The sequence below is a fragment of the Zingiber officinale genome, chromosome 4A, assembly GCF_018446385.1.
Source record: "Zingiber officinale cultivar Zhangliang chromosome 4A, Zo_v1.1, whole genome shotgun sequence".
Classification (NCBI taxonomy): Eukaryota; Viridiplantae; Streptophyta; class Magnoliopsida; order Zingiberales; family Zingiberaceae; genus Zingiber; species Zingiber officinale.
In genome coordinates this window covers 128,090,395-128,103,453 of record NC_055992.1, presented here as the reverse complement: position 1 = coordinate 128,103,453, position 13,059 = coordinate 128,090,395, and the positions used below count along the sequence as shown (strand labels likewise).

General features: G+C 37.7%; 1 pseudogene; it reads left to right on the top strand.

The window, feature by feature from the left end:
- Nucleotides 1–295: 295 nt before the first annotated feature.
- Nucleotides 296–2,238, top strand: LOC121972776 (annotated as a pseudogene).
- The last annotated feature ends 10,821 nt before the right edge of the window (nt 2,239–13,059 follow it).

The window sequence follows — 13,059 nt, the reverse complement described above, 5'->3', positions numbered from 1 at the left end:
TCTGTGCTGACAAACATCTCTTATAACTTTTGTGTTTGGATGTATGTTCTTCTTTCTTTTATGGAATTCCTTACTTTTCATTTGTATACTTAACTTTTTGGATCTGTTTTCTATTTTTTAAACAAATAAATGTAGTTGAATACTTACCTGCCTTCCATTTTTGAATAAATGTAGGTGAAAAATAATCATGGATCAAGGAAAAAGTTATTCAAATGAGGTAAACGATAACAACGACCATGTGAGCACAAATCTATCTCCATCTAGTTTAAATGAAGTCATGATTCCTAAGATTGGCATGACTTTTATATCTGAAGATGAAGTTCGTAATTTTTATAAATCATATGCTCAGAATGTTGGTTTTGGTATTTCCAAATTAGGTGGTAAAAAGGGAGATGATGGAAAGCAAAAATATTTTTGTTTTGGATGTGCCAAAAGTGGTAAAACAGTATCTCAAGCCAAAAATGCTTTGTACCCTAGACCTTCTATTAAGACAAATTGCAAAGCTAAGATTAATGTTGTTATTCGGAATGATGATAACTTTGTGATAAATAGTGTATCTCTTGAACATAATCACGTCTTGAGCCCGGGAAAGTCACGGCATTTTAGATGTAATAAATTATTGGATTCAACTACAAAGAGGAAACTTGAATTAAATGATCAAGCAGGAATTACTTTAAGTAAAAGTTTTCATTCATTGGTAGTTGAGGCTGGAGGCTATGAGAATTTGACATTTGATGAGAGAAAGTGTAGGAATTATATTTCAGAAGCTAGAAGGTTGAGGTTAGGGGATGGAGATGCTGAAGCCTTGAGTAATTATTTTTGTCGCATGCAAAGTCGGAACTCTAACTTCTTTTATGTGCTTGATTAGATGAAGAGTCTCGAATAAGAAATGTTTTTTGGGCAGATGCAAGATGTAGGGCTACATATCATTATTTTTCTGATGTTGTGACTTTTGATACAACTTATTTGACTAATAGTTATGATATGTCATTTGCTCCTTTTGTTGGGGTGAATCATCATGGTCAATCCATTTTGCTTGGATGTGGATTATTATCAAGTGAAGATTCAGAAACATTCATATGGTTGTTCAAATCTTGGCTGACATGTATGCTTGGGCGTGCTCGAAAGGCCATAATCACAGACCAGTGTCGTGCCATGGCAATTGCTATTGAAGAGATATTTCCGGATTCTGATCATCGTTTGTGTCTTTGGCATATAATGAAAAAATTACCAGCAAAATTAGGTGGGCATGCTCAATATAAGCTGATAAAGAAACAATTGAAGAATATTGTTTACAACTCACTTAGTATTGATGAATGTGATGAGAATTGGATGAAAATGATTGAGGTTTTTAATTTAGAGAACAATGACTGGTTGAAATCTTTGTATGAACAGCGGAATAGATGGATACATGTGTATGTCAAAGATAAGTTTTGGGCAGGTATGTCCACATCCCAAAGGAGTGAAAGTATGAATGCTTTTTTTGATGAATATGTTCATTCGAAAACTTCTTTGAAGCAATTTGTTGAACAGTTTGATAATGCTCTGAAGAAGAAGATTGAAAAAGAAAAAAATTTGGATTTTGGTTCTTTTAATTCTATGATACCAGTAATTTCTGGTTATCCTATTGAAAGATAATTTCAAAGTTTCTACACAAACAACTTATTTAAGTTGTTCCAAGATGAGATAAGAGGGTTGATGTTTTGCAATACCTCACTAGTGAGGCAAGAAGGGGTTGCTTTTATATTTGAAGTGGTAGAAACATTGTTGGGAAAAAATGGAGACCCTATAAGAGATGCTTCCTTCAGGGTAGATTATACTCAGTTAGATTGTCAAGTTAAGTGTCTATGCCATCTTTTTGAGTTTCGGGGAATTTTATGTAGGCATGTGATCTCTGTGTTGATACGAATGAAGGTGATTGAGGTTCCTATGAATTATATTATGGATCGATGGCGCAAAGATATTAAGCGTGGTTATCAAAGTATCACTAACATTTATGATGAATATGTTTGTGATGGAGAAAGACATCGGTATAATATTCTCACTCCATTGATACAAGAGGTTCAACATCTTGGGGCAAATAATGACGACGGTTGTTCTGTTTTGGTGGAAATCTTGAAAGATGCGAAGGAAAAATTAATTGCTATTCAAATAGATCATTCAAGAGCGGACCATTTGAAACAAGCATCTACATCGAGTTCAAAAACAATACACTCTCCATTAAAAGTAAGATCTTGAGGTCGTCCACCCACAAAGAGGAAACAATCTATGATTGAACAAATTATGAAGAAATCAGTTGCAAAGGCCAGAAGAAAGGTATGATTTATTATGTTTTAAGCGATAGAGGATTATTGTTTGATACCTATGAGATAACTTTTTCTTTATATAGATATTTATAGCCAAATATCTCTATTTATTATTTATAGGGCTCTTTGTTGAATACAATGTTAGGTCATTCATTCTGTGACAACCAGCCAATCAACAACATAATGATGACGACAACAACCAGCCATTCAATTCTTTCTGTTCTCAAAAACCAGGAGCTAGTGACCAGAGAGGTACATCTGGGCAAACGTCAGTGTCAAAACACATTATTTAATGTCAGTTTCAATAACTAATCAGCATTCTAATTGTCATCATGCAGATTGATATTCTGTGATGCAACACAGATCACAAGATTCTTGCGTGTTCAGGCTTTTGGCGTGGTTTGTCAGGGGTTAAGAAGGCAGTTTATATGATGCTTGTTTCTTGTGTTTCTAAGCTTGTTGAATTCTGTGTGATGGTTAATTGTAGCTATGCATGCCATTTTGTAGTTGAACTGATGACAAATCTGTATCTGTGTTTTCAAAGAAGTGTCATGAAACTCGTATAGGAAATGCACCTTATGAACAAGCTAGTCCTTGTGGAAAATTACTAATTCACATGTACTTTGCTATTATTTATCTTATAAACAAACTTTGTTGTTCTCAACAAAGAGGGGGACATCCTACTCAAGGGGGACTAAGCTAAGCATCTGTTCTCTTTTTTTTTTTTACTTCTTGTGCAAATCTCATCAACTTATCTAAATATTTCCAGACTGATTCTATACTTAAGTGCCTAATTGTGGTAGCTTAGTCAAGTTTTCATGTCCATAGTATTTAATATGCTCAATTTCTTTTCAGGATCCCATAGCACAGGATGCTTGGAAAAGGAAGTTTTCATCAAACACATTTATATGGAAGGTATGTGTGTTATATTCTAATTTTTTTATGGCGAATTCTCAAGTTTAGCTGGTTTAGCTCTCTAATCTAAATATTTTTTGTATCAAACATGGGTTTGGCTTGATTTGAATTCTCAAGTTTAGCTAGTTTTTTATCGCACCCATATTTTATGTTCGAATCCTTTTCCAAGCATGCAAAAATTAAGATAGCAGTTTGATATGACAGCATTTGGTAGAGTACCTGCAAAAATCTGCAGTTACTGCTATTGTCTTCTGATGCTTAGCATCTTTAGTGTTTTTACTATACCAATTTATATTGCTACTTGATAGTATATCTTACATTAGCCTCTATAAAATTATCATCTTTTGGACCTGTTTTGTAGATTGCCATAATTTGAGAGGTGTAAAACAAATAGGACAGGATTATTTTCATCTTATCATTCTTCCTTCTCCTTAGAAATTGCTTCCAAATAAGTTGGGGGTCTACTACGTTCACTCTCCCTCCTATTCGTTGACCTTTAGATTGTATTTAGTATTTTTTTTGCTTTAACATTGATTATGTTTTTGTTGGTTTCGTAAGAATTGATCTACCAACAGATTTCTGTGCTTATAAGTCATTCATGTTCTGCAGCTTCTTACGCCCTCAATTCAGGCAAAACCTCTGCAAATTAACTATGATAAACGAGACCCCAATTCAGTCTTCAGCTGGTTAGATAGACGGACCACTATCAGTTTCTCAGTGCCTACAGCCAAATCGAAACGGAGAATTAATTTGAAAGGCCAAACCAACCGAGCTGTGGAAATTGAATCAGGAAAATCAAGGCGCGTGCAAAATAATTCTGCTTCAAATACTACAACTGGTCAATTAACAAATACCAATTATGAACCTGAAAAGGCAAAGAGGAATCTGAAAAAGGCAAACAGTTCCCCAGTGCGCAATAAAACTAAAGACGATATCAATGTGAAATATTAAATCAATTCTGAATTCTGATGGTATTGTAGCTTTCAAGTATGTTTCTCGTATGTTTCTCAAAAATAAATGTCATCAGTCATCACTAGAGACAATTCTGAAAACTATCGAAATATATCATTTAGTGGTTGTGTAGCTTTCAAGTATGTTTCTTGTACAGAAGTGGGTGCTGGTACCATCATCACGTTTCCTTTACAACATTTGCAAGTATCTAACTGTCAGTCCAACCCATTTGGTTACATCCAAATTGTACGTATATAAATTTTATCATTGCAAATTAGAGGCTGTTCCGGTTCATCGCTGGAAAGTAACTTTATAGAATTATGCAAAAACCCAGTAATACGGGATGCTTGTCTACTAATCCATGAAATTTTTTGAAGTTAATTAGAATTTGAAGTTAATTTAAATTTAATCAGAAAGCAACTAATTTAAAAAGGTTAAAACGGATTCTCTCTTTTTGGCCCTGTAGTAAGTTTTCTTCCTTGGCAACAAACAAGAAGCCCAATTTAAACTTTCCATTCAAAAATCTGCATAGTGGTATGTCTCACTTTTGCTTGAATACCAGATTGAATTCTACATAGAGATCATTAAAGATGTTTTTTTTCCCTTTGTTTTATGATGGGAAAATGCTGGGAGAACAGAGTTTGAGCACTCTAGCAAAAAGATTGATCGCTTTGGTTAGCATAAACGCGACTAAATCTGAACATATTTTGTTGTGAAAAGAAAAAGTGCCTTAGCTTTCATGAAGTAACAACCAAGTTGATTTGTTGTATCTTATATCCAACTAAATAAGTCCGGAAAGAAGAACAAAGCAGAATAAATCATTACAAATTATCAAACCATTATATCACATGTTCTGTATTATCCATCTTAACTAAAAACAAATTATCCTATCACATTACATCACCAACATTACTCCACTAATTAACAAGACCGAACTAACAAAATAATAAGGTATACAGCCAAAAGAGTTAAATTCATTATAACTAATATCCAGACCACTGATGGTACATTCCAATTTCCTAAATTATGCCCACGAGAAGCAATGTATTCACTTCCTAACCTTGACTCTATTCTTCCTAACCTTCCACGACATATGTCACTTCTGTCTTCATTAGACAAAGTATCGCCTACCACCCACTTTTGCCAGCCATGTTGCGCACATCCATAATACCTCCTTCCGGGATTTTTGCTCGATCTAGAAACACATACCAATGTTCTTCGTCCGCAATCTCTACATGGTACATGTTCAAATTTTGCGTCGTCAATGGAGCTGTAACTTGATGATGCCATCTTTTAACAACCTATTAAGCAAACAAGAATTATTTAGATTCATTTATTTTGTAATGCTCATAGATTGTATGCTAAATCAATGGAAAAATAGGAAATAATCTATTTTACGTTATTGTATAAATCAACAATAAGTACTACATAAATTATCTCATTTTGATAATAACCACTAAGTAAAACAAAACCTTATTGCCTCCATCAGTTTTTCCTTGTGATGGAGAATCTTGCTCTGTACATTCATTAGCATGCAGTCTCAGAACCTAATTTACAAGATACGAAAATATTGACTGAATTAACTATGAAGGAAAATACTTATTTGACTAAATGTTGTAGGGCCATATGATTTCAACTCTCATTTGCTATAGCTCTCAAGGTCTATGCATAAGCCTCTTGCATTACATATTGGATGGCATGCCAATTCACAGGCTAGAATTGTGCAGTGTGTCAGCTTCGTATGGTTAGTTAGTCAGGCTGGTATCATGTGTTGGAATAATGACTCATTCTGAATTTTATGAAAGACTACCAATCTGCATAAAATTCAAATCTGTATGAACACATACCATATGATAAGTAATAAGGAGTTAAAAGTTATAATCGTTGAGCATCAGACTTGCAATAATTATTCCGCTGAAATGTCGACGTGACTAACGACATTTTGGGAAGGGTAAGACTTGCAAGAAACAAAAAAAATGAGAGAACCAAGATTACAGGTCAATAGGTCATAAGAAATCAGAAAGCAACCTTTGCACCCAGACACGATCAATGAATAGTTGGAAGAAAAAAACAAGAAAGCAACTCTAATCATCAATAATTTCAAGAAAAAAAAAGGACAGATCAGTGTCAGTCAATATTGGTGAAAAGAGACCAAAGTAACTCACACTCCTCCCGCTACTCCACCGGCCACAAGGGACTTGCAGATGCTCAGGATCGCGTGACTGGGAACCTTGACTCCCTCTCGCGCGAGCTTCGCCTCCTCCGCAAGATTCACTATCGTCGTCACCGCCGAGCAAGAATCTTCATCAGCTAAGGTCCAAATAGCAGAAAATCGAGTCGATTTGGACAAAAATTAGCTAAGGAAAACACCTCATACCTGATTCAGGGCAGATTTAGGGCAGGGGAGAGTTTTCCGCCGAGCGCCGAGAGATTTAGGGCACGGAGCCGGAGAGAAAATGCGACGGCAAGAGGCGGAGCGCCGAGAGCAGAGAGCGGAGGGAAAGAGCGACGGCAAGGAGGCAGAGAGAAAATGCTAGGGCAGGAGGGCCGAGAGCAGCGAGCGGAGGGAAAGAGCGACGACAGGGAGCGGGGAGAGGAGAAAACCAATTAGGGCAGGAGGGGAGAGAAAGCGCGAGCCGGGGCGAGAAAAGAAACGAGCGGGGCGTGAAAAAAAAACCAAAGAACGAGCGGGGAGAGAAAAAAAACCAAATGTTGACTTTGACCCGTCACTATCCACGCAGGACGCCACATCGTTCGCGGCGCAAATTCGAGATGCAGTTTCGAGCTGCATATCATTTCTCAAAAAAAATATAGTTCTCTTTAGTCTCATATCTTAGAATTGACAACACTATAATCAAAGAAGCTTCTATAAATATTTTAGGCCGACGTTGTTAAAAAATATACTTTTCTTAGTTTTTTTACTAAGACAAGTATAATATTAAATTAAAATAATTTTTTTGCATAGGGAAGCCCGTTACAGTAGTTTGTTGCTGAGATTCTTTAGCGTCACTAATATATTATTATATTACACATGCAACGCGTATGCACGATCACACTAGTTTGTTGAATATTTCTTTTAGACTTATGGAATTTAAAATATATTTCAAAATTCTCTTTCCAAAATATTTCAAAAATTATACACTTATTTTCCTAAAAGTATAAATGTTCTTAATTATAAAATTTTGCTTCAACCTTTCAAAACTTAACTTTTGCATCAAACTTTCTTTTTCAAAATTTTGCCTTAGGATTTTTTTTTTAAAAAAAACTCTAAAACTAATTTCAAAACCTAGTTCACTATTTTTGCTTAGAAAATTTTCTAACTTCAAAAGTTTTCCTTAGAAAATTTTTCTAACAAATCGTAAAATTTATGCTTTCTTTAACTCACACTTATTCATGGAAATTTTTAAGTTGTTCTAAATATATTTTCAAAATTTTAACTTAATTCTATTAAAATGCTTAGATAGTTTATGATTTTTTTTACATAACTTCTAACTTATACTTAGAGAATCTTGATTTCAAAAAAAAAAAATGATTTTTCTAACTCAAACTATTAATTTTTCTCTTGAACTGCTTCAAATATGTTGATTGTATTACCCCTATTTTTGATGTGTGTCAAAGGGGAAGAGATAGTAAATTTAAGGGGAGTTATTGAACTCAGGGGGAGAGTTAAAATCTTTTTTACTTAACTCTGCATATTTTAAACTTAACTATGAACCTTAGTTGCCAAACATCAAAAAGGGGGAGATTGTTGGTGCAAGGTGCACCAGAATCAAACCTGAGTTTTGATGTTGTCAAAGGTTCAAGTTAAGTCTTGTTATGATCTGATAATTTGGCTAAGTGTACAGGCTATTTACTCAATCGAGAAAGCCCTAGTCACGACCAGACAGTAAAGTCCAAACAGGTCTGGAGGGCCCAACGTTTGATAGGTAGTTTGAGGTAAATAACTGGAGGAGCGACAGTGAGGTCGGGTTCCTAAAGGGAACAACCTAAGGTCGCTGATCCAACTGAAGAAACCAGGAAGGTTTCCAAGTTGAGATCAAGACAGTCCTAACTATTATACTCATGCATATTACTACTCATGTATTATAACTGTGCTAACTTTGTTTTGTAGGAATATTATTGTTATATCGAATTAACTTTGTGTTGCAGAATCATATGACCCCTTGAACTTCAAATTTGTAGGATCCTACTTGATCCGCTGCACGACTTGTTATATCGATCTAACTTTGTGTTGCAGAATCATATGACCCCTTAAACTTCAAATGGTCATAACTTTTGACTCAGAACTCAGAATCAGGCTCTGTCAGCGGCCACGCAACTAGCACTCAGAAAGCTTCATTTGACCAAAGGTTCGACCGATTGAACAGGAGGTTCAGTTGACCAAAAAAGGCTTTTTATCAGTCAAATGAACAAAGGTTCGGTCGACCGAACAGGCAAAAATGGCAAAGCAGATCAGGATCTTAAATATGGCATCACAGCATGATCGGTTGACCGAAAATGAGGTTCGGTCGACCGAACAATAAAAGCATTAATGGAGCATTAAGTACGAATCTCGGTGAGAAGGGAAATTCACCGTTCGGTCGATCGAATAAGGTTATCGGTCGACCGAACCTTTAAAGATCAGTTAATGCTCGAAGATCAGATCTCAGCGAATCTCAGCACAGAAGGAATGGAGCGGGTTCGGTCGACCGAACCCAGGGATCGATCGACCGAACGTTGACGGTTCTTATAAAAGAGAGCTCGAGGTCCAGGGCTGTATGACACTGTTCGGGTTCAAAGTCAATCTCTGTGCTAGCTACTATTGTTCATGCTACTGCTCTACAACCCTTCTCTGATCGGCTCAGTTTCTGTTCTGCAAGCAAACCGTGCTACAAGCCTTCATCAACTCAGCAAGCCACACTATCCGGAAGTGCCGACCAAAGCTTCAACTGCATTTACTTGTCGGTATATTTTTATATAAGCTTGCATTGTAATTCACTTAAGCAAGATAGTAGGGATGTTACTATCTTGCTCATTTGTACGATCTGCTTCTTTTCGAGGATCTCGGAAAGAAGAGGTATAGTGATTTGTCCATCGGTGCGATCAAAGATCGCAGGCCTTCGAGTAGGAGTCGAGCTAGGCCCCGAACGAAGTAAAAAAACCTTGTCTCTTTTCTTATTTCCGCTGCACGACTTTGGTTTCAAAAGATTAAAAGAATAGTTTTTAAACATGCGATATTCACCTCCCCCCCCCCTATCGCTTAAATCGATCTATCAATTGGTATCAGAGCCTGGTAGCTCTGAAATTACTTAACCGTTTTTCGAGCAACTTTAAAACTTTTCCTTTTGCTGTAAAAGTGTTTTCTTTAATTCTTAAGTTTTTTTTCTTTATCTCGCACTGCTAATCCCAAGACAAAAGTCTTAGAAATTCTTTTTGTTTCTCAATTTTTGATGCAAGAACAAATGGCGCAATCCAAGGGATATTTGACCGTGCGTCCTCCGCTATTCGATGGAAGCGATTTCTCATACTGGAAAAAGAGGATGGAAGTTTTTCTCAAAACAGACATTGGTCAATGGCTTATTATCCGATGCGGCTACACATCACCAGTCAACAATCCAGAGGAATGGACAGAAGAAATAAAGAAGAAAGTACAAATTGATTCAAGGACACTCAACACTCTACAATGTGGATTATCAAAAGAAGAATTCAAACGAGTCGGCCCTTTCGACAATGCAAAAGATTTGTGGGATAAGTTAAGTAAACTACATGAAGGGACAAATGATACAAAGGTAATAAAGCGTGATCTTTTATTAAATTCATTACTAAATATTAAAATGCTAGATGGTGAGTCGGCAAGCCAACTACACATGAGGATTAAAGACATCCTAAATTGTAATGCCCAAAAATTCTCAAAACTATTTTAGGAATATTCTATGATTTTTCTGGAATTTTTAGATATTTTTCCGGAATTTTCCGAGTAGCGGAAGTAGCAAAACTAATTAGAAGAATAAAAAGTTAGAAGAATAAAAAGGCTTTAGCGGGAATCGAACCCGGGACCTCTCGGGTCCGTTAAACCTTTAGTTAGCCTTAGTAACCGGTGAACCCAGCAGGGCCGTGCTGAGAGAAAGGAGAATCAAATATATTTATAATTGAGTTGGGCCAAAATACCCACTTAATATAAATTAAAAACTTAAGTTGGTTTGGGTTATTTTGGAGTTTGGTTCGGCAACCTCTTCCCCTCCAAACCCTCACGCCGAACACCTCTCCCTCTTCTCCCTCTCTCGGCGCCAACCACAAGGAGAACTAGGGTTCCATCCCTAGGGTCCCAAGGTCACTTTCCAGCGATGATTTCAGCACAAGGACGTTCCCCTCCGCGAGTAGAGCACGTGGACGCGAGCGAATCGTCGAGAAGTCGTCTCCACCGGAATTCCTAGCGATTAGATTTGTAAGAAACCCCTCACCTGCAGTATAAGTAGCTCCGTTTGGTTTTATACGCACTAGTTTAGCTATATGCTGTTTTTATCGACGCATAGGGTGAATTTGACCCTCCTCGCAGATTTAGGGATTTAGTGAGTACTTCTAGATGGGCCGGACATGTATTCCCTCTTCAGTGGGGGTTCCTAGACGTTATCTGGTGCCTAGAAGTGGTCTCCCTAATAGAGGGGAGAGTTGGGGCACACTAGGTGTTCGATAAAATAGCTAGTTGAGTTAAAATGCAAATTAGGCATTTTAATAGCTCAGTTAAATGCATTAGAAGTATTTAAATCAGTTTATTATAGTTTATATGGGACTACGGTCCAATGGGTGGGCTCCCACAGTCACCTCTAGGTTCAGACAACCTAGCTCTAGGTTCAGATAACCTAGAAACAGCAAGTTAAAACAGTTAGCTATATTCAGTATTTTATTTTCAGTGGCACTGTACTGGATCAGATATCCATTGGGTTGGACTCCCACAGTCGTCCCTAGGTTTAGATAACCTTACTAAATTCGGGACTTGCAAACCCGGGTCTAGTTAGGGATGCGCGCACAGCAAGTATAGTTGCCGGGCCCAAACTGCATGATTATGTATTTTCACTTATTATGAATTAGTTTTCAAAACTCAAATTAGTTATGTTAGTTGAGTTGGAATTCAGTATTAGTTTAGCTACAGTTTAGCCTATTATATGTTCAGTTCAGTGATCTTTATTGATTCATATGATTAGTTGTCATGCCATGTTCAGTATGCATGTTCAGTTATTTCAGTTTATGCATGCAATCATAGTATGACATGCCAGTACATGTTTTCAAATAGCATTCTTTAAAAACATGTTTGCATCGTTGCATGTTTTAGTGAGGTAGTCGGTTTCTTACTAAGCTTTAAGCTTACAGATTCTATTTTCCTTATACTGCAGATAAAGGTAAGGGAAAAATGGACTAGCAGAGGAAGCTGGAGGCCAATGCAGAGATGGTGTGTGTGGGCAGGAACTTGGAGTAGAGATCTTAGGGAACCTTAGCAAGCTTTGTTTTCAAACATTAGAACTTTTCAGTGTTTTTGTCATCTTGCACTTTAGTATGTTAATCGCTATGAATTAGTTGACTATGCACCTTATTATGCTTAGAACACCTCTTTTATGTTGTTAGAATGTTAGTTGTTGTCGTTGGAGTGTTTCCTAGTCATTTTAGTACTTGTAATGTGATTGAGGCACGAAACAGTGCTGAAATCAGACCTTTGGCACGGAATCAGAAACTCGAATAGATCAGCTCATCGATTCGAGAGTTTCCAATCGATCGAAGGATCGACTGGGCACCTGGTTTCGCGAACAGTAGGCTTCTGGATCGATCGGTCGATCGATCCAGCCAATTCCGTCGCGAACAGAAGGCTCTGGGATCGATCACTGGATCGATTGATCAGTCTGGATCGATTGATCAGTCTGGATCGATCAGCCAATCGATCCAGAATATTGCCCGAGCACAGTAGCGTGCTGGATCGATCACTGGATCGATCCAACCTATGTTCCGCATACAGTAGCCGGCTGGATCGATCCGACTATTCCAATCGATCCGTGGATCGATTGGGAGGTATGGTATCAGTGGGGGAGTGTCTAAGTTCAGTTCCTTGGCCATGGGGAAGGTAAAACATGTTATGAGTAGTTAGTTTACCTCCCTTAGCATGTATAGAACCAAGAAATGTCAGTAGTTTAGTAAAATTTTAATTAGTCCAGCTTCCGCATATGTCTTTAGTAATGGTCAGGAAATAGTTTAGCACAGCATAACTGTAGCGATCAGCCTTACAGCCTAGTTAGTAGAAGGCGGATCGTTGCGGAGTGGTATCAGAGCAGTGTTCCATACTTCCTACACACACATCAGCATTGAACCTGCAGCTTCCAAGTAAGAATACCTCTACTTTATTTATGCTCCTTGTTTTGTTATTACAGTTCATGTTTATATGCCTACTGCTTGTTAGTATGTGATAGTTTTTAAACATGACATCAGTAGTTATATAACTGTGATTACATTAGTTATGTTATGGTCTCTATGTCTTTAGAAATGGCACGAGGACGCCCAGCTAGAAGGGCACTAGCTACTGAGCCCCAGCAAGAGGCAGGCAGTTCAGTGCCTCCTCCAGACCTTACAGCATTAGTGGCTCAGTTACAACAGCAGCTAACTGAACAGCAACAGGAAATAGCCACCTTAAAGGCTAATCAGCAGAGTACCCTCACAGTCACCCCGGAACCGAATTTGACGACTCCAGTAGTCTTAGAGGTTCCACCAGCTCAGCCCGCAGCACCAGCAGCCCCAGCAGCTGAGCCAAGAAAGGAAGCCTATCTGATCCAGTGGCAGCGGGTCAAGCCAGAGAACTTCTCATGCACTAGTGAACCATGGGATGCACAAGTCTGGTTCAAAACACTGGAGAGCACGATGGAGCTTC